The 27,742-nt window shown below is 51.9% G+C and overlaps 1 long non-coding RNA gene across 3 annotated transcripts; it reads right to left on the reverse strand.

Moving 5' to 3' along the window:
- Nucleotides 1–6,242: 6,242 nt before the first annotated feature.
- On the reverse strand, nucleotides 6,243–24,980 carry LOC147995842 (uncharacterized). Of its 3 annotated transcripts, XR_015684047.1 has the most exons (5): nucleotides 21,460–21,505; nucleotides 21,117–21,158; nucleotides 20,889–21,005; nucleotides 20,418–20,484; nucleotides 19,182–19,979 (listed from the first exon to the last, which is right to left on the reverse strand). It is a non-coding gene; the product is annotated as an uncharacterized LOC147995842 (long non-coding RNA). The 3 variants fall into 3 exon arrangements; XR_015684046.1 differs by lacking the exons at nucleotides 19,182–19,979; nucleotides 20,418–20,484; nucleotides 21,117–21,158; nucleotides 21,460–21,505 and adding exons at nucleotides 6,243–7,450; nucleotides 24,515–24,596; nucleotides 24,851–24,980; XR_015684045.1 differs by lacking the exons at nucleotides 19,182–19,979; nucleotides 20,418–20,484; nucleotides 21,460–21,505 and adding an exon at nucleotides 6,243–7,450 and having other exon boundaries at nucleotides 21,117–21,249.
- Nucleotides 24,981–27,742: the final 2,762 nt, after the last annotated feature.

Here is a 27,742-nt window from a genome sequence, read left to right on the forward strand (position 1 = left end):
ACACATATACACACACATACACATATACCATGAATACACACACACACCATGAATACACACACACACGTACACACACAGACACACACGTACACCATGAATACACACACAGACACACACAGACACAGAGACACACATACACACACACAGACACATACACCATGAATACATACATGCACATATACACCATGAATACACACACACACACGGCTCTCTGTTTCTCATGTGAAAGTGATGTGACCAGATCCTTTCAGCTACTCTAGCTTCCCTCACCATGACAGACTATAACCTGGAACTGAGAGGTGAACAAACCCCTGTCCCCTTAAGAGTTCGTGTCAGGTATTATCATGGCAACAGGAAGGAAACAAAGACAGCTGTTTCGTAAGTCGCAGACCTCCTTTGGGAAGTTTCCACTGTTATACTGCCAGCACCTGGGGTCTCACAGCTACCCAGCAGACACCCTGATAGTTTCCGATGGTTTCCCCGTGGAGTCCATTGAATCCCTTGAACATAAACCTGTTTTCATATCCAGGGTCCTGAAGACCCCATAATCTTGTTGGTGGATGACCCCGTCCCCCACACCTCCTTTACCTCTGGGCAGCAAGAGGGATTGAGTTTCCTAGACCAGGGGCTAACAAACCACAGCCCGAGGTTCAAGTCCTCCCACGACCGTGCTGAATTCTCCCACATCAGAGACCGTGGGCATCGTGATTCCTTCAAAGAGAACTCTGCCAGCCCTGTCGAGTGGCTTATCAAAGGTCGCTGCCCAGATGGGGTGAGAGCTTTGCCTCAGACTCACTGTGTGGCTTTTGGAGAGCCCCTCGGCCCCCATGGGTTCACATCTTTGTCTAAGGATTCGAGGCCATTTGCACCTAAAGCACTCAGCACTGTGACTCCCTGGAGGTACACCCCTTCCAGAATCTAGTGGGTTTCAGGGTATTCAACTCGCTCCAAAAGAGAGACTGTCAAAGGGATTTACAGCTTCCTAACAAGAATCAAAACACAGCTTACAAAATCCCAGTTACCCAAGCTGGCCCTGGACTTAGGAGCATTTGTAAAGTTAGAAAGAGCCGACACTAAACCCTCGGGTGTTTGAGCAGCTGGTAAGGCATGGGAAACAGGCCCCAAGGCATCTTTCTGGGAGCTTGGGCTCTGGGTGCGGCTCCCTCTCGGGGACCCTTGCTGTGAGTTCCGAGGCCAAGCAGGGGGATAGACAAGAAGGAAGGCCAAGACACCCACAGCGACACACATTGAAGCCTGAGAAGCCCCTCTGTGCCTCCGAGGACCTCTTGTCCCAGACACAGGGTGGCTACTGAACAAAGAACTCTCATTGTGTCCTTTATTTCAAACATCTCCCTCATTAAAAAAATTATCAAGAACATATGTATTGGCCAATCTGGGCCCATGCTAGGCCAGAGACTAAAGAACAGAAAGCTATGGGAAGGCTTGCAGGTTTCCTCGGCCCTGAGCCTACAACCTGGTTCTCCATCCGGGTAGTGGCTCCATGCCTCTGGGACTCAGTTTCTCCACTTGTAAAAAGGGAATCAGGTTTGCCTCATGGCCAGAGCTCCTGCAATGCCCCCAGCAGGACGTAGGTGGCATTTGTGAGGAGAGAGCCACACAGGCCCTGTCCTACAAGGCAAGCTCAGGTCTTGTTTGAGACTAGGCTAGGCCTCCGCCCAGCTCAGAATGAGGAGGTCCTCGAATATCAGTGGTTTCCTGTCTCACACGGTTTAACAACCTCTCTGCCCAGAGGAAGACCTCAGGAACGACAGCTGTTTGTAGGTACAGGGTCTGAGGCTACCCCAGTGTGCTCAGCACAAGGCCTGCTGGGCTGAGGAATGGCAGCCTAGCAGCCGAGAGTGCTGCTTTAGAGTCCGAGTGGCCAGCAGAGGGCAGCAGAGAAGCAACGGCTGCCCCAGGGAGGAGCCTTGGGCTAGTAACATTAGGGGTTGTTGGGCACTGTCCCCTCTCTTTGACCTGTGATAGGATTGGTGGCGGCCTCCAGGACCCTGGGGTACAGGGTACAGGCACATCCTTGAGAAGCATGCTGTGTTGCTGTGGCCAGGCCTATCGAAGAGGATTCCTGTCACAGGGTGGCGGGGGTGGAGACCCTATTGTGGCCACCCTCCTTCAGGGCCCAGGAGCTTAGAGTAGCAGCAAAACTGAGGTTCAGACTCAACGTGATTCACCGAGGGGCTTCAGAGCAGTGTTGCCCCCCCCCCCCATATCACCTTTCCATCTTATCCCCAGAACCTGGACTTGTCATGATTGCAGGGACCTCTCAGGTGCACCTTGGAAAGAACGTAGTAGCTGTGTGGAGATTTTCCTCAATGACCTGTGCGAGCCCTCACAAGAGGAAGACGAGAGATTTAGGAAGCTGTGCGTCATGGATGCTGGGCCCCAGCCGCACAGCATTGGGGAGGTGTCTCCTGGCGAAGGTTACACCTGGCACACAGTAGCTGCTACATAAATACTCCCCAGGGACAGAATGTTTGACGTGCAGACAGACTACTCAGCCCACAGCAGCTCCAGTTGGCCGTCGTCCTTCTGGGCCTGCAGCGCAGGAAAACTCAACCACCAGCAGGGGGCGCCTTTGACCTTTGACTTCACTGTGTAGTCCTGGGCCCACCGGTTTGCTCTCTGTTCTCTATCTCTCTCTGGGTCCCTCTCTGTCTCTGTCTCTCTCTTACTCTCTCTCTCTCTGTCTCTCTCTCTGTCTCTCTCTCTGTCTCTCTCTCTGTCTCTCTCTCTGTCTCTCTCTCTGTCTCTGTCTCTCTCTCTCTCTCTCTCTCTCTCTCTCTCTCTCTCTCTCTCTCTCTCTCTCATACATGCACACTCACTCCTTTCCACTGAGCTGGTGTGCCCAGGCAGGCCTGTCACCCTGACAGCTGGCCGTGCCCATTCAAATTAGTGGGCGCTTGCCCCTCAGGAGTCAGACCTGGATCCCTGGCCTGGTCTCGACTGGTAACACTGAGCCATGAACCTGCAGAGAGGGCCAGAGAGCAGGAGGGTGGCTGTACGTCCCCAGCCTGTGATTCCCAGCTAGGAACACAGGCTGGGAGGGTCCTGAGGCAGTCATCCATTTGCGGGCAGCTGAGGGTCCCCTTAGGTCCTGCAAATACAAACCCACACCTGTGTGACTCACAGCCCCTCCTACCTCTGTGAAGTCTGAGCCTGGAGGAAGCAAGGTTGTTTCCTACTCAGGTGCCCAGGACACCGATGATGCTTTCCTTCTGCCATGGTAGGGATAGAGCACCGGGGAAACCTCTGTAGCCTCTGATGTTACAGACAGGGCACATGTGAAAACAGTGCAGATTGGACATGTCTGTCTGATGCCACATCAGAGTGCGACTCTAGGCCCCTGGGTGTCCAGAAAGGAGCTGACAGCTATGCACAGACAGTGACAGCTGTCCCCCTCCTCCTGTGCTCCCGTTGCTCCCTGGAGTGACATGAGGCCCCGCCCTCTCATCTCAAAGATTTCAAAATTCACTGTGGAAATTGTGTCCGCGGGTTTTCCTTTACATGGCCCATATTCAGGTCTTGGTAGAGGACAATGGAGGGCTGCTGTCCCCAAGGCCACTAGTTAGAGCCACACAAAGGAGGAACGCATTGGGGGGCTCCACCCCAACTGCCTGCCTGTCTTGGGGCTGGCTGTCCCAGCTTCCCTGACGACCCTCCGTAGAAACTATCATTCCTCTCGTCAGACTGGGTCACACAGGTGGGTCAAGATTGTAAAAGCATGTCCTGGAATTCAGTGGAAACTTCCCTCTTCCCCCATAAAAGTCTCCCGGCGTCTTGTCCTCTGTCCTGGGCTGGTTGCCTGGGTAATGGCCAGTTGCTGGGATAATGGCTGTGCGTAGACCCAGTAGGTTGTCAGTCACAGGGCTGTCAGCATGCTTTTCCTCACAGGAAGAGACGGGGCGCTGTCTGCAGTCACTGCCTGTGGGCGGCCTGGTTAGTGGCTTGAAGCATGGAAGGGGAGGGACACACAGACTCCATGTGACCCATGGGAGCGCCAAACTAGGTCTGTCCACAGCAAGTTCTTCGCACCCCCAGGGTTCCTCGCCAGAATAAAAGTCCCAGCTCCTTAAGTGGCAGGGCAGGTGCCAGGATCTAGAAGAACAGGCTTGAATTTGGGCACGAGAAAGTCCCTTGCTTGTCAACTCTTTTATTTTTTGCTTGTTTGAGGCGCCGTGCACGGAACCAGGGCCTTGCAAACACTAAGGATAACGCTCTGTCCCTTAGCCACATACCAAGACATTTTTCTGGTTTTAATTTGGAAGACCTCAGGATGCCAGTCCTCCTGCCTCAGCATGAGTAGCTAGGATTACAGATCTGTGTCACCCAGCCCAGCTTTTTAAAAACCCACCTCTCTGGATCCTGGCTCTGGCCCCAGGCTGTCAGGCTCACCACTCCACTACCTGGCAAGCCCTCCCCATCTTTCTGAACAGTGGCTCTCCACCTTGAAAACCTGCTAAAACACACCCTCTACCAGGAAGCCCTCCCAGACTGCTGTGGTCACAGACTCACTCTCCCTGGCATCCCTCCTGTTCTCAGTAGACTTCACTGATTAGCAGTTACATCTCATGTCTGCCTGGGTAGATTCACCCACTTGTTTGTGGATGTCTCTTCCCCTCGGTGTTGGCCAGCCTTTTTGATTAGCAGCCAAGGACTCTGTGTGGAGACTTTTTCTCCGTCCTTCCTCCTGTACATCAGGCATGGCATTGCACACCTGAACTCCCAGAACTCTGGAGGCTGGGGCAGGAGGATCATGAATTAGAGGCCAACCTGACCTTCGAAGCAAGGTTCTGTGTCCCCAAAATAAAGTTAGTCCAGGTATGGAGGCACATGCATCAGGGAGGCAGAGGTAGGAAGGTTACAAGTTCAAGTCATCCTCCAGTGTGTATCTACACACCAGGTCCTAGGAAAAAGAGACAAAGTCACACACTGGGTCTGACCGTGTCCGCACTTGGGTCAGGTGGCATCAGGTGGACACAGGCTGGCACATTCTGACTGGGATCTTCATTTTCACACCTGACATGGAAGATCGTCCCAGCACAAAGACTGGGCTTTGGACTCTCTGATCAAGGCCTGGTGTTAACATTGATTTGTCAACTCAAAAGGTTATAAAAGATCCATAATATATAAAGAGCTCTTGGAGGCCAATGACAAAAAGACAAACCATTCATTTAAAAATGGACTCAAACAGACACATTTCCAAAAAAGAGATGGCATCATCAGTTGTTAGGGAAATACAAGTTACAACTGCATACATGCACATAGACTCACACACGGGCACATATATACGCACATACATATGCATGTATGCACATATACACACGAGCACACACGTGCACACAAACACATGCATGCACACACATGTACACAAACATGTACATGCACATGCATGCACACAGACACACACACACATACACACACACACACGCAGTCATAAAGAGGGCATAATGAAACAGGTAGAGAATGACAAGTGTTGGACAGAAAGTTGTTGGTAATTTTAAGTGAAATTCCCCTTGAGAGTAATCCACTGCTTGGTGAAAATTATGGAAAATGGGTATATTTATTACTTTTCCGTTTCTGTGATAAAATATCCTAGCAACAGCAGCCTAAGGAGGGGAGGGTTTCCTTTTGGCTTACAATTTAGATCCGATGAATCCTATTGGCTGAGGCAGTAGAGGTAAGGCGGCCGCCACGTGCAGATGTGGTCAGGCAGGAGATGCTGTACCAACTCTCTGCCTCCCTTTAGGCAGCCCAGGACCCCAGCACACAGGGCGATGCTGCCCACAGTTAGGGAGGGTCTTCCCACCTCAGTGAACCTAACCAAGAAAATCCCCTCCCAGCCACTCCATGCTTCTTTCCTGGGGTTCTAGACCCTGCTGAGCTGAGGGTGTGAACTGTCCTGCTGGCTTTTCATTCGCTGCTTCTGTTCTTAGAGGAGGTGGGCGGAGGTGGCATAAGACTTTAATTCCAGGCAAAGCCAGGCAGGATCTCTGAGATGAAGGCCAGCCTGGTCTACAAAGCTAGTTCTAGGGTAGCCAAGGCTACACAAAGAAGCCCTGCCTCAGAAAACCAGAAAAAACAAAGAACAGCGGGAGGGAGGAGAGAGACTCTTGCTCTGTAGCCCAGGACGGCCTTGAACTAGGGGCTTTCTATCCTCCACCTTCTCAGTGCTGGGATTACAGCTGGGCTGTACCCACCAGGCCTGTCTTGGAGATGCTATTTTTGAAAACGTTTTATTGATTCTTTGCGAATTTCACATCACACACCCCAATCCCACTCATCGGGTCCCTCCATGTCCGCCCTCCGCCCTTGAAACCTCCCCCCAAAACAGAACAGAACAAAAATCTCACCATGCAGTGTGTCCAGTGAATCCCACAGTTTGAGTTTGCCCTTTTGTTCACACTTCTTTACTTGCAAATGTCCGTTGCAGAGAGTCACTGTGTGGTCTGAGGTCTCTGACTTCTACTCTGTCAGTACTGGATCCTCCCCAGGACCCCTCTTGGAGATCCTACTGTTGCCTGGTGTCATGGAGAGCCTGCAGCTTTGGATCTCCAGGACTTTCACACATTCCAGCAGTTCACAGATGAGGCTGATGTTGGGGTAGACGAGTTCAATGCCTGCAGGGATCCAGGCCTGGTTGGTCAGCCTGACCACTCTCCCACAGTCACCCCAATCGGACCCAGCTCTCCGGCACCCATACCACCTGGGCCAGCTCTCTAGCACTGCTCAGGTAAGGGGGGTCATCTCCAGAGTGCTGGAGCTGAGGAGGGGGAACTGCACAGCCTGCCCTCCCCCCACACACACCATAGCTGACATCAACATGGCCCCAGGCGGCATCCCAGACAGAGGAGGGGCAGCTGCATGGCCTTTAGTGGCAACAGACCCCCGTTGTTGCAGGACCACGATCCAGGCTTGATCCTCAACGGCATGGGCCAGGACCCCCATAGCCTCAGATGGCATCGCTGGCTACTCACACCAGGAAGTTCCTCACTCCCCTCGAGTCTCTGGTTCCCCCGCCCTTCATTGTTCACACACTGATTTGTTTCTCTTTCTCTTCCATCGCTCCACAACACACTTGCTCATCTTAGTGGTATGGGGGCCTCTGGGTGTCTGGGGTCATCTCAGGAGTGCTATGCCCAGCCCGTGCTATGTGGCACCAGAGGGGGCCCATCTCAGGCTAGCTCTGCCCACCTGGGCCTCGGGTGCAAGTTTTGAATCTGTATCATAAGTGTCTTCATCCTCAAATGTTAGTAAGCTCTACCCGACCTGATGGAGAGGTCCAGTCTATGGAGTCACATCTCAAACCCGGTGTGTTGGTATCAGGGACCAATTTCATCTCCAGCAATGATGTCACTGCAGGCGACAGGGCATCTGTTGCCCTGGCAACGGCCATACATTCCCAGCGTCCTTTTGGTTCAGTTCCCACCTTCACCTGGGAGCAATTACGTCACAGTTTAAATAAAAGGCAGACCCTTTTTGCCCCCTTTCTCTCTACCCCACTTCTGTCTCCGCTGTCCTCAATAAACCTCTTCCACATGGGACCGTATTGGCCTGCTGTGGTCTGTACAGACTCGAGCCGCAATTCTATCACAGCATGGTGTTTGCCAGTAATGTGACAGGCAGGACTCTGTGGCGAAAATGGTCCATGCTGCGGTATAACCCGCTCTAGGTCATTGTGGCCCGTGCTCTTTGGATCCCAAGAGTTGACCTCCTATGACCGGAGGCTGCTGTATGGCAGGGGTAACTCTAAGGAAAGCCTGGCATTGATGGGACTGGTCTACCCAGGAGATCCCTGCCAAGGGGCAAGAACCTCCTGGACAAGATTAGGAGCCTGAAAGGTCTGGTCTGAGGGCAGGGAGGTGGGTCAGTTCCTGAGTGTGTGCGCCCGTCAATTAGATGTGGTACTGCTTGTCTCTCACCCCAGGACTTAGAAGACAAGAGGAGGATCCTCAGAGCATCCACAGCTACATAGGGAGTTTGAGGCCAGTCTGGGATACTTGAGACCCTGTGTCAAGAAAATGAAAAACCAAAACAAAACCAAAAACCAAAACAAACGGAACAAAGACAGAATCAGATCTGACTCACGAGAGAATCCTCCTTAGAATGGAAATGGCACAGGATGAGGCTGGCGGCCAGGAGCTGAAGAGACTCCTGCCTTGCAGCCTATGAAGAGGCAGGCACTCTGTCCTCCTTCCTCAGGGCTAAACTCAGCAGCACAATGTGAGGAGGTGGCAGGCTGGAAGACCTGACCATGTGAGCCCAGAGCCCCAGTGTGCATGGAGGTGCAGGGTGTGGGGGATCCTTGAGTGCCGACTGAGGTCTCCCCACTCCTAATATTGTCTCTTCACACTCTGAGGACCATGTGCCAATCATCCCGTAGCGTGTGTAAAGGCCTTAAGCTCCTGAGTAGGGTCCCCGAGTGGGAGCTGCAAACGCTAGCGAGTTGGCCCCGGGATGCCAACTCCCGGCTGGAAGGGTGAGAGGTGATTGGCACAGTGGTGGGGGGAGGTTGGGCCTGAACAAAGCTCTCTCTTTGAGGTTGTCTGCCAACAGAGAGGCCTTTGTTCTGAGGGGAACTTAAGATTAGCGCTGGAAAGAAAGGGGGCACCATGACACAGGCATATTCCAATCTGGCTAAGGAGAATGTATTTCTTTTAACTCCTTGGCACATAACAAACATATCGCAACGACACTTCCAACATCCGTTTGATTTGTCAGTGAGCCCTGGGTGTCATGTTTTGATGACCTCACGCCAACGACAGAGACGTGGGGAAGGGAACCTTTCAGAACAGTGTCACAGAAGGGAAGGCTCAGGTTTGTATCAGTTCCACAACTCAAGCCCAGCACCACAGCCACTGGTCATTTCGTACAGATATACAGAGGTCTCCGGTAGGCTCATCTGATCCAGGCTGGGAGCACTGGCCAATATGAACTTGACACCTATGGTCAGCTTAAAGACTAAGGACCAGCCTTCGTTGCCTTGCTCACATCCATGGTGGTGGCCAAGTGTAGACTGGGATGGTGGGGTGACTGCAGCTGGACCTCCTGTCTCACAAGCCAGCTGGGCTCGATCACAGTAATCACAAGGCCCAAGGCTGCTGTCCTCCACAACCACCGAACTACTCCCATTCTACAGGTGGGGAAACTGAGGCCAGGTGAGGAAGCGAGGCAGCATCCTTCCCTCGATGAGGTCAGCACAGGATCCAATGGGAAGGGGAGGAGGCCATTCACGTTAAGAGGTCAAGCATTGTCCCAGGGCAGAGAACAAAGCTCGAGGGAGTTTGCAGAAACCGACTAACAGATCTGCCCTGTGTACTGTGGGCTGGCCACACGGTATGTCTCCCTTTGTACCACCAGGAGGAGGCTGGGACAGCAAGGAGTTGATCCCTGCTGTGACTCCTTGACCCTACTTCCTGCTTGTATTCAGAACCCTCCAGCCCAGGACACCCCTGCTTAGCACGCTGCTCCCACTAACCTGAGAAGAGACCCTTGCTGTCAGCCAAACTGAGCGTGTGAATCTCCAAAACCCACAGCATTCTGATACCCTCAAAGGAACCAGAGGCTCTCTACATTCAGCCACGGAGTTGTGAACGCTCCCTCACCCAGCCTTTGACAGCTCTCTCACCCAGCAGAGCCCTGACAGCCTTTCTCTAGGGCTGGTCTCTGCGTTGGCCAAGCAGCCAGGATCCTTCTAGACTGGCAGTAAAAGCTGACCTTTCTTTCAACTCAACTTAATGAATACGTGAAGGCCGGAGCAGTCCCCAGGCGGCTTTGGGGTGAGGCCTCCTGCCGAGGCCAGCCCTGTGCATTGGTCATGAAAGCCAAGGCAGGGGCTCTGAGACCATGGTTGGAAGAACACCCCTCCCTGGGGGCTTGGGGGCTGTTCTCAGAGCCCCTGTCTTGCAAGCCTCAGCTCTGCCTGCTCTGAGGGACCCCACAGCTCCACCCACAGACCTGCCTCACACTGGCTTGTGGCTTGGGCAAGTGGCTTAGCCTCTCAGAAGGGAAAGAGGTTATCTGCAAGAAGAGGAATGTGCCAAGAGTTGTCACTGTAGGTGGGATGTGCCTGGAGTTGTCACCATAGGTGGGATGTACCTTCTTGATTTGAATGGCAGGGCACAAAAGAACAATGCCCAACCCAACATGGAGGACCCAAACGCCCCTCGTTCATGCCCCGGGATGTAGGACTCATCTTTTCCACCAGAGAGCAGGGACACAGCCTGAGGGTGGGATCTTGTGACACCAACTGTATCCACTGCTGAAGATGCTGTCACACACCTTCAAGGAAGATTAGGAAACCACCACAGGAAGCCTTGTTCCTTACCACGACCTGACCCCTCCCCTATACCTACAGCAATGATCACAGACTCCAGAGAAAGCGCCCTTGCTGTGCACATAGAAGGGACCTTAAAACAGCAGCTTCGGGAGTGTGGGGAAGGCAATGCTACGGAAGGCAGCCCTGCTACCATTTCCCAAGGCCACCTGAGCAGGCTGCTCCCATTCCCAGAGAGGACACCGACCATAAACTGTCAATCACAGTCATAATGGCCCCTCCCTCTGGGCTTAATGCTGGGAATTCCAGCCAAGTCACTTTCATTCCCTCCTCTAAGCCTCAGCAGGGTTCAGATGTTCATTTTCAACACACACACCACATACAGACACATACAACATACAGACATACATGCATACACATGCATACACATACATACATATACATACATACACATAATAGAGAGACACATACACACATATGTACACAAGCACAAACACATGTACACAAATATATTCACACACACACACATATATATACATAATATATATACAGATACACATGCACACATATACATACATGGACACAGACACATATACAACACATATACGCAACACACACATACACACATATACACTCATACAGACACATACATACACACAGACACACAACACACATTCATACACATACACGTACATATACACACATACACAGACACACATACATATACACATACAACACACATGCATATGCATGCACAGATACATAATAGAGAGACACATATACACATACACAAACACAGACACATGTATACACACATATGCACACATACATATACACACAATACATATATAGACACATGCATACACATGAACACATATATACATACATATATACATGGACACAGACACATATACAACACATACACACAACACATACACACAACACATACATGTACACACATATATACTCATACACAGACACACACAACATATACAGACACAATACACATTCATAATCATGCACACACATACACACATATATACACAAACACACATACAGACACAGACACATATACACAAAGATGCACACAACACACACACACACACACACACACACACGACTCTATTTAATCAGCTCATAAGGGTCAATTATGTGAGTGGTAACTGGCAAACCCAATAGAAAAAAATCAATCCGGTACTCAAATCAGATCCTCTATCAACTGCACTTTGCAAATCATGCACTGTGGTAGCATGTTTCAACTAGAATGATCAGTCAAAAGAGACCAGGGAATGAAGGAGGTGGGTGCCACACTTCGGACTGGTGGTAGATGAAGTGGGAGCATTGACCCCTGCTCCCAGGGCTCTGTGGCTTCAGGAGCCAAAGCTCCGCTCTGCTCTGCAAAGCCTTTGAACTCTATGGCTGGGGGTAATGGCCTTGGGAGTGAGAGCATTCTCCAGGAGAGATACTATTTGTATCCTGTGCTTGTAAAAGTTAACACTCCTCCTACCCCTGTTTGAGGCCTTGGCATCCCCACCCAGCAGAGCGGAAACCGGAAGCATGTAATTTAGAAGTGGGGCTGTGCCTGGGGCCGGCTCCAGGCTGGTCCAGGAGCTGAGTGGCTCTGGCTGTCTGGAGATCTAGCTTCTGAAATTCTGCCGGGAAGTCACTTCCCCCTTAGCTGTGGTTTCGTTGGATGCAGAAAAGCAGAGAGAGAGAGAGAGAGAGAGAGAGAGAGAGAGAGAGAGAGAGAGAGAGAGAGAGTTAGAACCTAAAGATTCCCTGGAAAGTCAGGTGAGAGTCCTACCGTGCTCCCTCTGCTGCACACTGTCTGCTGCACACTGTGCAGAAGAGGGGTTGAAACTTGCCCGAGAGGTTCAGGATGCCTCAGTGATTAGTCATGCCTGCTGGGCACAGCAAGGTGTAGGGGGAGACTGTCATGTTTTCTGATCTGAACTTCATTGTGGGAAGGGGGAGCTGGTAACTAGGAGGATGAACACACATACCCCACCCCACCCCCACACACGTACACACTCCACAACCAAAGATGGACACTATAGGACTTTTTGTAGATCTGTGAGGGAGCAGGTCAGCCCGAGAGGGTAGGAGAGTGGAGGCTGGGCCTCTGAAGGCATCAGGAGTGAACAGGATGGTCTCGTGGGAACTGCCCCCCAAACTCCCATCACACAGGACTCTTGCTCCAACAACCTCACCGTGAGAGCAAGGCTCAGTCACCTGTGATCCTAACTGTGATTGCATTACGCCAACCATCTTTTGATCTCCTCACCCCGTCCTCCCCCAGGCAGAGTTTCCCTAGGCTGGAGGACAAGCTGATAGCTTTACAGGGTTGCTGTGACCCTGGCCAGGAAAGAAACCTGACGGTGGCATCATCTTTGAAGAGGCTGTGCTCCACACGCCTCCCTCTCGCTCTGGCCCAACCTCTGACCATGGCATAAGTTACGGATGCCTCTTACTCAGCCTCACAGGTTCAGGAACAAAAGACCCTCACCCACCTATTGGGAGAGAACTGAACAGCGCTATGGGAATGGCAGGGTTTTTGAAACGTTGTAGCTGAGGTTAACACTAGTCAATGTCAACTGGAGGACGGTGCTACCTCTAGGAGGTCCCTCTGGGAGGTATGGGTCACAGTCATCCTCTTGGACTTGACGGAGGATGTGGCACAGGACATAAACTGATCAGCATCTAATAGCTAAGGGGAAGCAGGCAGATGGGGCAGAAAGGCTCCAACATCTGCTGCTGGGGCCCCACCCACATGCCCCCAGCCCTCTCCAGCCTGGGTGTGGGTCTGCAGCTCAATACAGGGGCTTGTCCCTACTCCCTGAAGCTGAGGGGAGGGGACAGCACCTTCCTGGGAATCATTCAACAAGGTTGACTTCACCCTTCCCATACCATCTCTAGGAAAATTGAACCCCAGGCATCTCCTGAGGGCCCTGTAGGAAGCTCTGTGGGACTGACAGGGAAGGAGTCCCTGCCTGAATTGCTGTCATGAAAGGTTGATTGATTTGGGGCACGGGCTACCATGTTGTTACCATGAGGCAGACAAGTGTCAAAGATGCTGGGGAACGGGGTGACTGCATATGGCATCAGAGTAGTCTTGGGCATTAGTCTCTGGGGTTTCGGGGATGGGGGGCGCACAGTTCAAGCTAGTTAGATGACTGCTGTGCTCCTCGCTAGTGGAAGTATTCCCAACAGGTACACTTGCTGGCTATGCTGGCTATGCTGGCTACGTGAGTCAGAGGTGTCCCCCTCAGGCTCGTGTGCTCCAACACCTAGTCTGCTGTTCCTGGGGCTGTGTCAGGGGCTTGTGGAGACTTTGAATTGTGGGCTTACATACAGACAAGGTTGCTAGAGATGGTCTTGAAGGTTGTTCCCACTTCCAGCCCCAGCCTGTACTCTGCTTGACCGTCGAGCAGCCATGGGGCAGCTGTGCAGCAGCCACAGTTGCCTTAGCCTCGGCACTGTATCAGGTGGAAATTCTATGGAGTCTGAGCTAAAAGCAACTCCTTCTTCCTTCAGCTGCTTCTTCGGGTGTTTGTCAGAACGACAAGAAGAGTTGTGTGGAACGTGTGTGTGTGTGTATGTGTGTGTGTGTGTGTGTGTCCGTGTGTCTCTGTGTGTGTGTCTGTGTGTATGTGTATGTTTGTGTGTGTGTGTCTGTGTGTGTTTGTGTTTGTGTGTGTGTGTCCGTGTGTGTTTGTGTGTGTATCTGTGTGTGTGTCTGTGTGTGTTTGTGTGTATGTGTTTGTGTGTCTTTGTGTGTGTGTGTATGTCTGTGTGTGTGTCTGTGTGTATGTGTGTGTGTCCGTGTGTCTTTGTGTGTGTGTATGTCTGTGTGTATGTGTGTGTGTTTGCGTGTGTGTGTGTGTCCGTGTGTCTCTCTGTGTGTGTGTCTGTGTGTATGTGTATGTGTGTGTGTTTGTGTGTGTGTCCGTGTGTGTCCGTGTGTCTTTGTGTGTGTGTATGTCTGTGTGTTTGTGTGTGTGTATCTGTGTGTGTGTTTGTGTGTCCGCATGTCTTTGTGTGTGTGTATGTCTGTGTGTATGTGTGTGTGTTTGTGTGTGTGTATGTGTGTGTATGTGTTTGTGTGTGTATGTGTGTGTCTCTGTGTGTATGTGTGTGTGTATGTGTCTGTATGTGTGTGTATGTGTGTATGTGTGTTTGTGTGTGTGTCTGTGTGTGTGTTTGTGTGTATGTGTGTGTGTCCGTGTGTGTGTATCTGTGTGTGTGTTTGTGTGTGTGTGTTTGTGTGTATGTGTGTGTGTGTCCGTGTGTCTTTGTGTGTGTGTATGTCTGTGTGTATGTGTATGTGTTTGTGTGTGTGTGTCCGTGTGTCTCTGTGTGTATGTGTATGTGCGTGTGTGTGTGTGTGTTTGCGTGTGTGTGTGTGTTGGTTATGGTGGCTTGGACTACTGTTCTGCAGAGTCACATCCCATCTCTGTCTCTACAGTGGGATGCCCACCCTCCCCTCCAGACCTGGAGGTCTGACTGTCTTTGGCAGAGACTTTGCCCGTACCTTCGCTCGGCTTGTGACTTGGTGTGCCATGCCTACTACAAGCAGGCTGTGCCCAGGGTAAGCTATTGCCCCTCCACTTGGGCCCCTGAGCAAACTCCCTGCAGCTGAGAGAACCACGTGCCTTTTAAGGAAGTCTAGGGAGTCTAAGGCTGGAGCAGAGACCTCTCTTAGGCAGGGTTGCCTCTCTTATTGCTTTGGCCCCAATCATCTCAGCTTGAGATGAGACATTACACAGCATCATGGTGTTCATAGCTGACTGATACATGATGGTCACACAAGGAGTTTGCACTCTCCGCTGTCCCCAGGACTCTAGAGTTCAAGACAGAAGGGAGACAGAACTTCCGGAAGTTGCAGCTGAGGTGGTCTAGGTGGACACAGAAGGCAAACAGAGACATTGTGTGGTAGCTAGAGGCTCATGCGGCCACTGAACCAGGGTCCTGTCACAGCTCAAACAGAAACAAGACCACCCAACACCATCTAGAAGCAGCTGGAACCAACATGGTTGACAGAGGGGACGCTCACTGTCCTGTGCTTGTAATTACATCTGCATATCATTAGTCTCTCAAATTGACGGCTCCCACCAAACATCCGATACCACGGCGCATTTGAAACCCTACAGAGACAAAAGGGATCTGGAGTGCAGAGTAAGTCCTATACAGGGAAATCCCAATCACACACACACACACACACACACACACACACTACACACACACAGCACACACACTCACACACACTACACACACACACTCACATACGTACACTCATACACTCCACACACACCACACACAGAGCAAACACACACAGAGCACACACACACAGACACATACATTCACATACAAACACAGCATACTCACACACTCAGGCACACACAGCACACACTCTTCACACACACTCATACACACACACTCACATTCACATATGTATACTCATACACTACACACACACACAAACACACACACTCCTCACACACATACTCCTCACACACACAGACACATTCACATACAAACACAGCATACTCACACTCACACACTCAGGCATACACAGCGCACACACACATACTTCTCACACATAGACACCTTCACATGTGGACACAGCATACTCACACACTCACATACTCAGGCATACACAGCACACACACACACAAACACACACCTCTCACACACAGACACATTCACATGTGGACACAGCATACTCACACACACACTCCTCACACACTTCTTACACTCAGGCACACACACATTGTCAGGCACAAACATAGGACATGCATATTACTCACATGCACTTATACAAACACATACAGACACACAGGCACACACACACTCTCTCCTCCACTAGTGTCCATCACACACAGCACACACTCATACACGCACACTCAGGCACACATACAGACACACACATTCACATATGCACACACATAATCTTCACACACACTCAGGCACACACAGCACACACAGACACACACATACTCACACACACTCCTCATGCACACGCACACACACACACACACACACACACTCCCCTCCACTAGTGTCCATCAAACACTATCCCAGCTCCTGGGCAGGGTGAGTCTCTAAGAATCCACTGTGCACGTCTGTCCTGTAATCCCATTTCCTCTCAGACCCTTACTTTGACTGCCTCTGTCTGGGACACCATCATGATCCAAGAAACACTGGCTAGAGGTCTCAATCCTCCCACTCTGAGGCCTCCCCAGTCTTCACCACCAGCAACACACCCACCAGCAAGAGAGAGCCCAGGGAATTCTCAGCATTCCCAAGGGTACACAAAGGAGCAGGTGTAGAAAGAACTTCTGTCTGAGGTGCTCACAGAGGTGAGGTGCTCACAGGGGTGAGGTGCTCACAGAGGTGAGGTGCTCACAGAGCTGAGGTGCTCACAGGGGTGAGGCGCTCACAGAGGTGGGGCGCTCACAGGGGTGAGGCGCCCACAGGGGTGAGGCGCCCACAGGGGTGAGGCGCCCACAGGGGTGGGGCGCCCACAGGGGTGGGGCGCTCACACAGGTGAGGCGCTCACAGGGGTGGGGCGCTCACAGGGGTGAGGCACTCACAGAGGTGAGGCGCTCATGAGGCGCTCACAGAGTTGAGGCGCTCACAGGGGTGAGGCGCTCACAGAGGTGAGGCGCTCATGAGGCGCTCACAGAGTTGAGGCGCTCACAGGGGTGAGGCGCTCACAGAGGTGAGGCGCTCACAGGGGTGGGGCGCTCACAGGGGTGAGGCGCTCACAGAGGTGAGGCGCTCATGAGGCGCTCACAGAGTTGAGGCGCCCACAGGGGTGAGGCGCTCACAGGGGTGAGGCGCCCACAGGGGTGAGGCGCTCACAGGGGTGAGGCGCTCACAGAGGTGAGGCGCTCACAGGGGTGGGGCGCTCACAGGGGTGAGGCGCTCACAGAGGTGAGGCGCTCATGAGGCGCTCACAGAGTTGAGGCGCCCACAGGGGTGAGGCGCTCACAGGGGTGAGGCGCCCACAGGGGTGAGGCGCTCACAGGGGTGAGGCGCTCACAGGGGTGAGGCGCTCACAGGGGTGGGGCGCTCACAGGGGTGAGGCGCTCACAGGGGTGAGGCGCTCACAGGGGTGAGGCGCTCATGAGGCGCTCACAGAGTTGAGGCGCTCACAGGGGTGAGGTGCTCACAGAGGTGAAGTGCTCACAGGGGTGAGGCGCTCACAGGGGTGGGGCGCTCACAGGGGTGGGGCGCTCACAGGGGTGGGGCGCTCACAGGGGTGGGGCGCTCACAGGGGTGGGGCGCTCACAGGGGTGGGGCGCTCACAGGGGTGAGGCGCTCACAGGGGTGAGGCGCTCACAGAGGTGGGGTGCTCAGAGAGGTGAGGTGCTCAGAGAGGTGAGGTGCTCACAGGAGTGGGATGCTCACAGAGGTGGGGCGCTCACAGAGGTGGGGCGCTCACAGGGGTGAGGCGCTCACAGGGGTGGGGCGCTCACAGGGGTGAGGCGCTCACAGGGGTGGGGCGCTCACAGGGGTGAGGCGCTCACAGGGGTGGGGCGCTCACAGGGGTGAGGCGCTCACAGGGGTGGGGCGCTCACAGGGGTGAGGCGCTCACAGGGGTGGGATGCTCACAGAGGTGGGGCGCTCACAGAGGTGGGGCGCTCACAGGGGTGAGGCGCTCACAGGGGTGAGGCGCTCACAGAGGTGGGGTGCTCACAGAGCTGAGGTGCTCAGAGAGGTGAGGTGCTCACAGGAGTGGGATGCTCACAGAGGTGGGTGCTCACAGAGGTGGGGCGCTCACAGGGGTGGGGCGCTCACAGGGGTGGGGCGCTCACAGGGGTGAGGTGCTCACAGGGGTGAGGTGCTCACAGGGGTGAGGCGCTCACAGGGGTGAGGTGCTCACAGGGGTGGGACGCTCACTAGGGTGGGGCCACTCAAAGCCCCATGGAACCTGAGAAGTTTCTGTGGGCTCTGGAACTGTCAGCCAGCTGTGGTTGCCTGAACCAAGGAAGAGGCACAAACCATGAGAGTGGAGGTGGGGTAAAGGGTGACCTCCTAAGTGCCAGGGTGGTCCAGGCTAGAAGTCACTCATGCCGGAGACACTCTCGGACCTTACAGATGATAAAGACTCCTTGGTGAAAGGGGCAGCCCTGCCTCCTGTAATCGGGGCACTAACTAAACCTTCACTTCTGTGAGCTTTACTAAACTCCTGGGACAGCCAATCAAAGTCCTGCCCACTGTGAAGGCAAATAACTCCACCCACCCCCACCGGAGCACTCAGCCTGCCTCAACTTTGTCTTCCACTGCCTTACAGCAGGGCTGCAAATAAAGGCCCAAGGGCAAGATCTGGCCCCTGACTCGTTTTGTGAATAAAGTTTCATTCATCCAACCACGTCCCTTTGCTTGTGTCAAGTCTAGTTTCCGATGTAGGACACAGGCTTGCTCCAGTCTTTCCCTCCTTCATCTAGCTGCCTCGACTTTTCTTTCCAGTTTCATTCACTCTTTAGATCCCTGCTCAGGCCTAGGAGGCAGCCACCCAGCCAGCAGGAACTCGGCCCCACGAGTGGGCCTGCCGTCATTCTGCACACAGCACACAGCTCTCCAGACTTTGCCCTCCAATTAGCCACTGCTGCGTGGGGCCTGCCTGGGTCACGTGGTACTTCTACCAGTGCCCTCTGTCCACCAACAGTGATTTTCTTCCAGCCGCTGCCCCCCTCCCCACCCTCTCTCGCCCTGTGCTCCTCCAGAAAGGCCCCCAAAGAACAGAGGAGCCTCCGGATTCCAGCCCTGGCTCGACTCCACCCTGCGCGGATGCCAACAGAAACCCGGTGTTTGCCTCGATTAATCACGGGCCCAATCTGCAACTTGAGCCCCATGCACCAGAAATAAATGGAAAAGTGCAACCTGACCACAGAAGTATTATTTTATAAATAAGGCCCTTCAGTAGTGGCTAATTGGATACACATTTTGCAAGATTCGGGAAACATTAAAACTATCTACTCAAATTGGCTGGGTGGGTTCCTGTTACAGCCCGGTTGGTTTTCCCGTCCCACACCAGGCCCCAGCTTGCAGAGTCTCTCCAAAGCCTTTCTTTCTCCTCCAGTACATTGCTCCTGTACTCAGCCTGAGATTGGTAACAGTTTTATAAATCGGAAGACGTGACCCAGCCCCCAATCCTGCAAACCAGGATTCCACTGAGGCAGATGTCCTCACACCGATATCCCAGCAGATATCATTCACTGATGAACATCAGACAGGGTTGAGGGGAGTCCTGTCCTTCCTCTCAGAAGAAGGAAGAGCTGTGAGGAGAGACTCTTCAAGGTGATAGTTAGCCCTTGCTATGGAGGGGTAGAGGGAGGCCAATACTAAAAAGCTGTATTCAAGTGTGAAGCCGGGGGGGGGGGAGGGGGGCACAAGTTCAAGGTCTCCATGGCAACTTGGTGAGACCCTGTTAAAGAGGAAAGAGGCCCAGGGGTGTAGCTCCATGGTGGGCAGCTAGTATGGAGGAGGAGGTCACGCCCAGTTTCTCAACTCATCCATGAGGAGCCAGAGAAGGGTGGGAGCCTCTCTGTCAGGGCCTTTGGAGTTCCCCAAATCCCCCTGCAGTAGAAGCAGCTTCCCTCTAAGTTTGACTGGTCTCCCATACTTGGCTCCGGGGTGGAACTGAAGTGAAGTTACTCTCCCAGTGCTGTGCTACAACAGCCTGACAAAAGCAACGTATGGAGAAAAGGTTTAGTTTAGCACACAGGTCAGAGTGGAGTCCATCACGGTGGGGAAGCCAGCCTGCAGCAGCTGGTCCCTTGCATCCTGGATCAGGAAACGCAAGGCGCTGACACAGGCTGCTGTCCAACACCTTTCTCCATTCACCGGTCAGGATCCAAGCCAGGGAATGGTGCCACCCACGGTGGGCGGCTCTTTCTACCTCAGTTCAAGAGTTGGAAGATCAGATCAAAGATCATCCCCCCACTCCCCGCCCCCCCCCAATCATGTCCAGGGGCCCATGTCTGGGGTGTTTCCACCATCTGTCGTATTGACAGTGTACACTAACCATCACTGTGGGTTTTCCCATCACAGTGATATTTTAACTATCAAACGATTTTCTCAAGCCCACCCTCCTAGCCCCAAATGATAATATACTTACCCTTTCCAGAGACTGGGCTGCAGTTAGTTCTGGGACATTTCTGAATCTGTCACTCATCGATTTGTCCCTAAATATGGACCAGACAAGCCAAGCTTTCTCTCTCTAGATCAGAGGTTCTCAACCTTCCTAATGCTACAATCCTTTAATACCGTTCCTCCTGTTGTGGCGTCTCCCAACCATAAAATTATTTTTGCTGCTACTTTGTAACTGTAAGCTTGCTACTGTTTTGAATAATAATGTAAATATCTGTGTTTTCCAATGGTCTTAGGCGACCTTGGTGAAAGAGTCGAACGAACCCCAAAGGGATTGGGATCTACAGATTTGAGAACAACTCTTCTAGATATGCACACGAGGTCCCATGTGGCCACAGTTTGAACAGTAGCTCCCCCTGCTGGCTGGGTGGGGCTCTGCACTTTCCACAGTCGCCACCACTCCGTGGCTTCTGGCACCAGGTTCGTGCTCCTGTCTCACCTATATTCATTTGGACCCGGAGCATCTGAGGATGTGGTGTCGTCTTAGAGCTCCTGCATTTCGGGTACACAGTGCTGCAAAGCCACAGAAAGTTGCCAGGAAGGAAGGCAGCAAGACCTGAAAGGAAGAAAACATCCTTTCACAAAACATCCACGCAGGACCACATCTGCACAGAGGGATAGGCAAATCCAGTGCCGCTCAATGAAGCCTTTTTATTTCCAAGCCTACCTCTGAGGCCGCGCAAAGTGATGAATTAGAGACACTCGTTTCCTTTGGTTGAAAGAAGAGAAAGCAAGAGGAAAAAAAGAAAAGCAGTGTTGGAGGAGAAGTGTAGGAACGGGGCACCAGCAACCGGAAGCCTTGGGCAGGTCGGCTTCCTCCCACGGTCCCCACTGGGCCTCTCCTCACTGAAGCGGGCGCATTTGTCAGAGGGTCTCTGTTACTTTTATACATCACTTGGAAGTAAGAGAGGATCAACACATTGTTAACGCTTTGATCTCCAAGTCCGCAGTAATGATAGGCATTTTACACTGAGGGAAAACGCGAACTTTCAGAGCTGATTTAGACTCACTGCAGACATCCTGAGCCATCCTGTTGAGGCGCAGGCAGCTTCCTGCGGCACAGCTGGTCCACGTTTGCTGGCTGCGGGGTGGCTGGCTGGCAGCTAAAAGTAATTCGAGCCAGACAGAGGGTGTGGGGAGCTAAGACATGGAGGGGGGGCACACCCAGGGACTGGCTGCAAAGGGGGTTTTAGGGTGGAGGTGGGATGCTTTGGAGAGGGATGAGAGTGTTTTGGCCTGAAGATTAGAGCTTCGTTTGCTCATTCATTTCTTCTCAAGATGCTCCCAGAGCCTGACTGGGCTCTGGGCTCCATAGGGGACAGCAAAGGACCAATGTCTTTAAATGGAGATTTTACATTTGGACAAAGCCCTTCAACTGGCAGGGATACAGATTAACAAGCAAGAAAACTATGAGTGGCTCACTGCTCCATACACTGGGTGCATTAAGTGTGGTGGGTGATCAGAGTTTGGGTCTCCAGCATATCTCGTAAATACCAGACAGGCACGACCAGTACGCAGATGACAGAAAAGTCAGAATATGCCCAGAAGGACCAGGGAAAGGAGTCATCTTTGACCAGTGGCTGAGAAAGGCCTCTGTGACGACAACGATCTGCCCCCACCCCCAGGTAAACTGAGGACTAGGTGAGCTAAACAAACGTCTGAGGTCTGGGCAGAGGTAACAGCAAACGCTCTGAGACAGGCAGAGGCTTGGAGTATTCCGGCCACCGGGAGGCCAGTCATCCACTGAAGTTTCGGGAGGGCAGACAGTCAGGGAGAGGCTGCAGGGCAGAGATCATGATACGTAAGGTTCGAGGCTGCTGCTCTGAGCATGATGCCTCCCTCTGTCAGAAGGAAGTTCACTGTCCCAGATCGTGACTCTAGTATATGGAAGGTTGAGTCCCAATAACTGAAAGTTTAAGGCCAACCTGGGCTACAGTAAGACCCTGTCTCAAAAAGCAAACAAAAATGGAAGACAGTGGGGGAGTGAACTTTGATTAAGTAGGTAATGAGAGGGAGAGGTAGCCCAGACCACACGCCTAAGACAAGGGTGGAACAAGAACAGAACATGTGACTTGTCACTCTGTGGTGGTTTGAATGAGGATGGCCTTATAGGCTCAAGCATTTAGTGATTGGTTCTCAGTGGAACTGTTCAGAAAGGATTAGGGGGCGTGGCCTTGCTGGGGCTATCCTGGGGGTGGGCTTTCAAGTTTCAAAAGCCAGAGCTAGGTCCAGTCTCACTCTCTCTGCCAGCAACTTTCTGATCATATGTAAGCCCTTGGCTTCTGCTGCAGTGCCATCCCTGCCGCCACATGATGGACTCATCCTCTGGAACTGTAAGCGAACCCTCAATTAAATGAATGAATGAATGAATGAATGAATATGTGTGTGTGCATGCATGTGCATGTGTGTATGTGTGTGTGTGAGTGTGCATGTGTGTGTGTGTATATATGTATGTGTGTGTCTATGTGTGTATGTGTGTGCGTGTGCGTGTGTATGTGTATGTGTGTATGTGTATATGTATGTGTATGTGTGTGCGTGTGTATGCGTATGTGTATATGTTTGTGTGTGCATGTGTATGTGTGTGCATGTGTGCGTGCGTATGTGTATGTGTGTATGTGTATATGTATGTGTATGTGTGTGCGTGTGTATGCGTATGTGTATGTGTGTATGTGTATATGTATGTGTATGTGTGTGCGTGTGCGTGCGTATGTGTATGTGTGTATGTGTATATGTATGTGTATGTGTGTGCGTGTGTATGCATATGTGTATATGTATGTGTATGTGTGTGTATGTGTATATGTATGTGTGTGCATGTGTGTGTGCATGTGCGCGTGTGTATGCGTATGTGTGTATGTGTATGCGTATATGTATGTGTATGTGGGTGTGCGTGTGTATGTGGCCTTGGTCATGATGTCTCTTCCCAGCAAAAGAACAGTAACTAAGATGCATTCCAAATCCTCGATTTCAAAATGGGAGGACACCATATGCTCAGAATTATAGAGAAGGACATAGCTCCATTCCTGACCTGTCCCCTGCCTCAGGTTCCAGGGCACCCTGACCAGTAGATGTCTCTCCGTGTTTTTGATATATTGTAGATGTTTTTGCGTTATGTTTAATGTTTTAAAGCATTATATTAGGGGGACCGTCAAGATGGCTCAGTGGGTAAAGTTGCTTGCTGCTCAGACTGACAACCCGGGTTCAATCCCTACGAACCACATGGTAGGGAGAACCAAGTCCTGCCAAGTCGGTCTCTGGCCAGTGCCCCGACGACACCAAACAAACAAGTGTAATTTTAAAAAGTTAAAGCATTACACTTGGCTGGATGTGGCAATGCACAGCCACGACCCACTCGGCTACCACTGAACCGCCTTCCTGGCCCTTGGTTTGAGGAGGAAGAGAGATACATGGTGGTGAGCAAAGGCTGGGGCTTCCTAAGTTGGGGTGTTTCTAAAACTTGGGGTCAAGCTCTTCTTCACTGCAAGGCCACACTGTCCATGCTGCGGACTCAGCAAGGCTCCTGGCCTCCACCTACCACATGCCTTCTCCCAACCTGATTCTGGGCTCAGAGTCCACTGGTGTTGAGGGAAACAGGGACATCATGCCAGCTAAGACTTTTCTCAAAAAAAGAAAGAAAGAAAGAAAGAAAGAAAGAAAGAAAGAGAGAGAGAGAGAGAAAGAAAGAAAGAAAGGAAAGGAAAGGAAAACACCTTGAGAAAAACAGAATTGGGCTGAGTCTGAGAGAACACCTCAGCAGAGTAGCAGGCAGATTCTCGGCTTGGCAGGAGTTGAGAAGACTTCAGAACCAGGAATGTACAATCCACAGCTGGCAAGACTGCTCAGTAGGTAAAGTGAGTGCTTGCTGTGAAGCCCGACGACCTGAGTTCAATCCCGGTGACCCATACGGTGGAAGGAGACATCTCTTCAAAGTGGCCCTCTGATCGCCACACGCAGGCCGGAGAGCACGCAATAAACAATTAAATGTAAGTATTCACAGTCCAACATTTCTGCCCCTGTTGTGCCTCTGCCCGTGTGTGATTAAGCCTTGCCTGGAGACCAGTCACGTACCTGATGGATTCTACCCCACTGTGGCCATCCCTGGGGAGTGCCCCAGTCGACAGTCACTATCCTTCACGATTTTCATCTCTGCCTGTGAAACAATCACATCTTGTTGTTTAGCATTTTCTTGAAATTAACACCACCACCTCCCCTTTCCTATCATTTTCAGCCTTGACTTCAGCCGTTGCTTCTAAGCCACAAGCGTCTGATGTTTTCCTAAAACGTTTAAACACATATGCATAAGACAAAAATCGGAAACAAAAACAAACAAACAGTTGCTGGTGCCCAACTGCACATGCGGCCGTGTTTGTCTGCTGAAAGGGAGGAAGAGCTTGTTTGGCTCACAATTGGAGGCTCCATCGAGGTCATCACGGCGGGGAAGGCATGGCAGTGGGAGCGTGAGGCAGCTGGTCATGCTGCATCCACAGTCAGGAAGCAGAGAGAAATCAATGCTGGTGGTTGTCTCAATTTCTCCCTTGGGGAAAAAAAAGATTTATTTATTTATTTTATGAGCACACTGTTGCTGTCTTCATGCACACCAGAAGAGGGCTTCAGATCTCATTACAGATGGTTGTAAGCCACCATGTGGTTGCTGGGATTTGAACTCAGGACCTCTGGAAGAGCAATCAGTGCTCTTAACTGCTGAGCCATCTCTTCAGCTCTCAGTTTCTCCTTTTTATTCAATCTTGGACCCCAGTTCTAAAGACAGCATTGTCCACAGTCAAGGAGAATTTCCCTCCTCAGTTAAACCTCTCTAGAAATTGCCTCCCAGACACCTTTTGGTGAGTCTAAGTCCAGTTAAAATGACAATGAGGATGGATCATTGTACCTTGGGAAGTGGCCGTGATTTCCCAGTAGGAGGAGCCAGGGATGTCCAGTGTGGGCCCCATAGAGAGACCAGACATGAAACACAGGCATGTAGGTCATGTGATACACACCTGCAATCCCAGCACTGGGGAGGCGGAGGCAGGGGAATTGTACTGCAAATTGAAGGGCAGTCTGGCATAGGGAAGGAGTTACAGGTCAAGCCTGAGCTACACAATGAGACCCTGCCTAAAAAATCAAAGAAAAGAAGGGAGACTCAAGAAACAGCAACAAACCCACGAAGATTCTGAGTTGCAGATTAAAATTTGGGGAGGTGCACAGGCCAACTGTGAATTTGGTGTGTAGCCGAGGATGCCCTTGGCTGTTGATAGTCCTACCTCTACCTCTTAGGACTGTGGGTGTGGTGCCACATCCAATCAGATATAATGATCTGTGGAGGGAGATGGATCCTCAGCTAGTTCCAGACCAGTAATAACCACCTCAAAGGAAAGAGGGACGGTATCTGAGAGCCAAGAGCAGACGCTGCCTCTACACACAAGTGTACACACTGCACCCATGTAGGAGGAACAACGACATAGACCCACACACACACACACCACATTCACACACATAATACACATACACACCACATTCACACACACACAATACACATACACACCACATTCACACACATACACACACGTACACACCACATTCACACACATACACACACACACGTACACACCACACTCACACACACATACACACCACACTCACACACACACACACACACACACACACACACATACACACCATACATGAATGTATGCAAAATCACTTCCTAGCCATGTATCTGAAGTTGCCCAGAAATGAACATTTTAGTGACTAAAAACTGTGCTATGAGCTGAAAGTGGTGGCTCATGCCTTTTTTTTTTTTTTTTTTTTTTGGTTCTTTTTTTTTTTTTTTTTCCCCAGAGCTGGGGACCGAACCCAGGGCCTTGCGCTTCCTAGGTAAGTGCTCTACCACTGAGCTAAATCCCCAGCCCCGGCTCATGCCTTTAATCCCAGGACTTGCGGGACAGAGGCAGGCTGGTCTCTGAGCTCGAGGCCAGTCTGGTCTAGGGAGTGAATTTCAGGACAGCCAGGGCAACACAGAGAAACCCTGTCTCGACCAAACAAACCAAATACCGTACTGTCTTTGCTCACATGAAGCAGTCATACAAGGACATGGCGTTTGTAGAGCCTGGGCTGGTCAGGTACTGGCCTGGGCAGGGACCCCCGCATGTGTTTTCAGCACTGCCCAATCAGCTCGGCTGTACCTCCCGGGGGCTGCACTGGCTCACACGCCTGGGCTGCTGCTCGGAGAGCAGTGTGCGGCCCATGTTAGAAGATTATATACTTTCCTTGGGACTCACTCAAAAGACTTGTGTTATTAAAAGGGGGAAGCAAGCCCATGTTACATTTTTATACGTCCTGAGTTGCTGTTCATAGAGGAAGAACTCGCCCGCTCTCGCCGCCCCGCCCCACCCCCTCCCACCTTCTTGTGTCCTGCTCCGTGGGGCTCCCTCACTACGCCTCTCCCTTCCTCTGCCTTTCATTTCCTTTCAGTCCCTGAGCTCCACGTAAACCATGCGTTGGGGGTGGGCATTCACAGGGCTCTGCTACACTTCCCCAGCTGGGACCGAGGGTTGCTAGTCACGAGGCTAGACCGAGCTCTGCACCCAGTGTGCAGCCGAGCGGCACAGGGCTGGCTTCCCGCTGCCTGGCAAGGTGGTTGAGTTCAGCCTGCCTTCTTTCTATACTGGACTCTGCAAACACGCCCCAGGTGTGATTCCAGGGCAGGGGTCAAGCCACTCAGCCACCCAGAAGAACCTTGGTACCCTCCACAGTTGGCAGCTCCAGGCCTGGAGGCCCCAGCCAATATCATCAGCTCCTAAGCTGAGCACAGCTGCTCAGGGTCTGGCTCTTAGAAGCTGGACTTGTATGCACTTGATCTTTGAGCAGTCCTGGAGGTCATACAATCCCAGGGACACTCAGATACGCATCGGAAGGCTCAGGGGGTCTCTGGCACTAGATGTTGTCCATACAGCCACCAGATGAGTCAGGATTCAAACTCAGACCCTCAACCTTCAGAAGGCAGGCATGCTGACTGATGTCACAGACCCTCTTTGGGTTCCTTAACTGTGAGCTCTGCGAAACAGAGGAGAGAGGTCGTGGGCATAGACAGTGACCTGTGCACGGTTGGTGTGGCTCGTGTCCCCACCCTGGCCACTGGCCTTGGCAAGGTTGTTCCTTAGAATGTTTAGAATCATCCCCCTGGGGGCAGATGCCAAGAACTCCAAAGTGGAAAACATTTCTCTATATGCAGTATTGAGGGGGTCCAGGGTAGTTGGTGGGGAACCCAAGGGCTCAAAGCCAACTTAGCCAATTAGC

Source organism: Rattus norvegicus, chromosome 3, assembly GCF_021556685.1.
Source record: "Rattus norvegicus strain SHRSP/BbbUtx chromosome 3, alternate assembly SHRSP_T2T, whole genome shotgun sequence".
NCBI classification, from domain to species: Eukaryota; Metazoa; Chordata; class Mammalia; order Rodentia; family Muridae; genus Rattus; species Rattus norvegicus.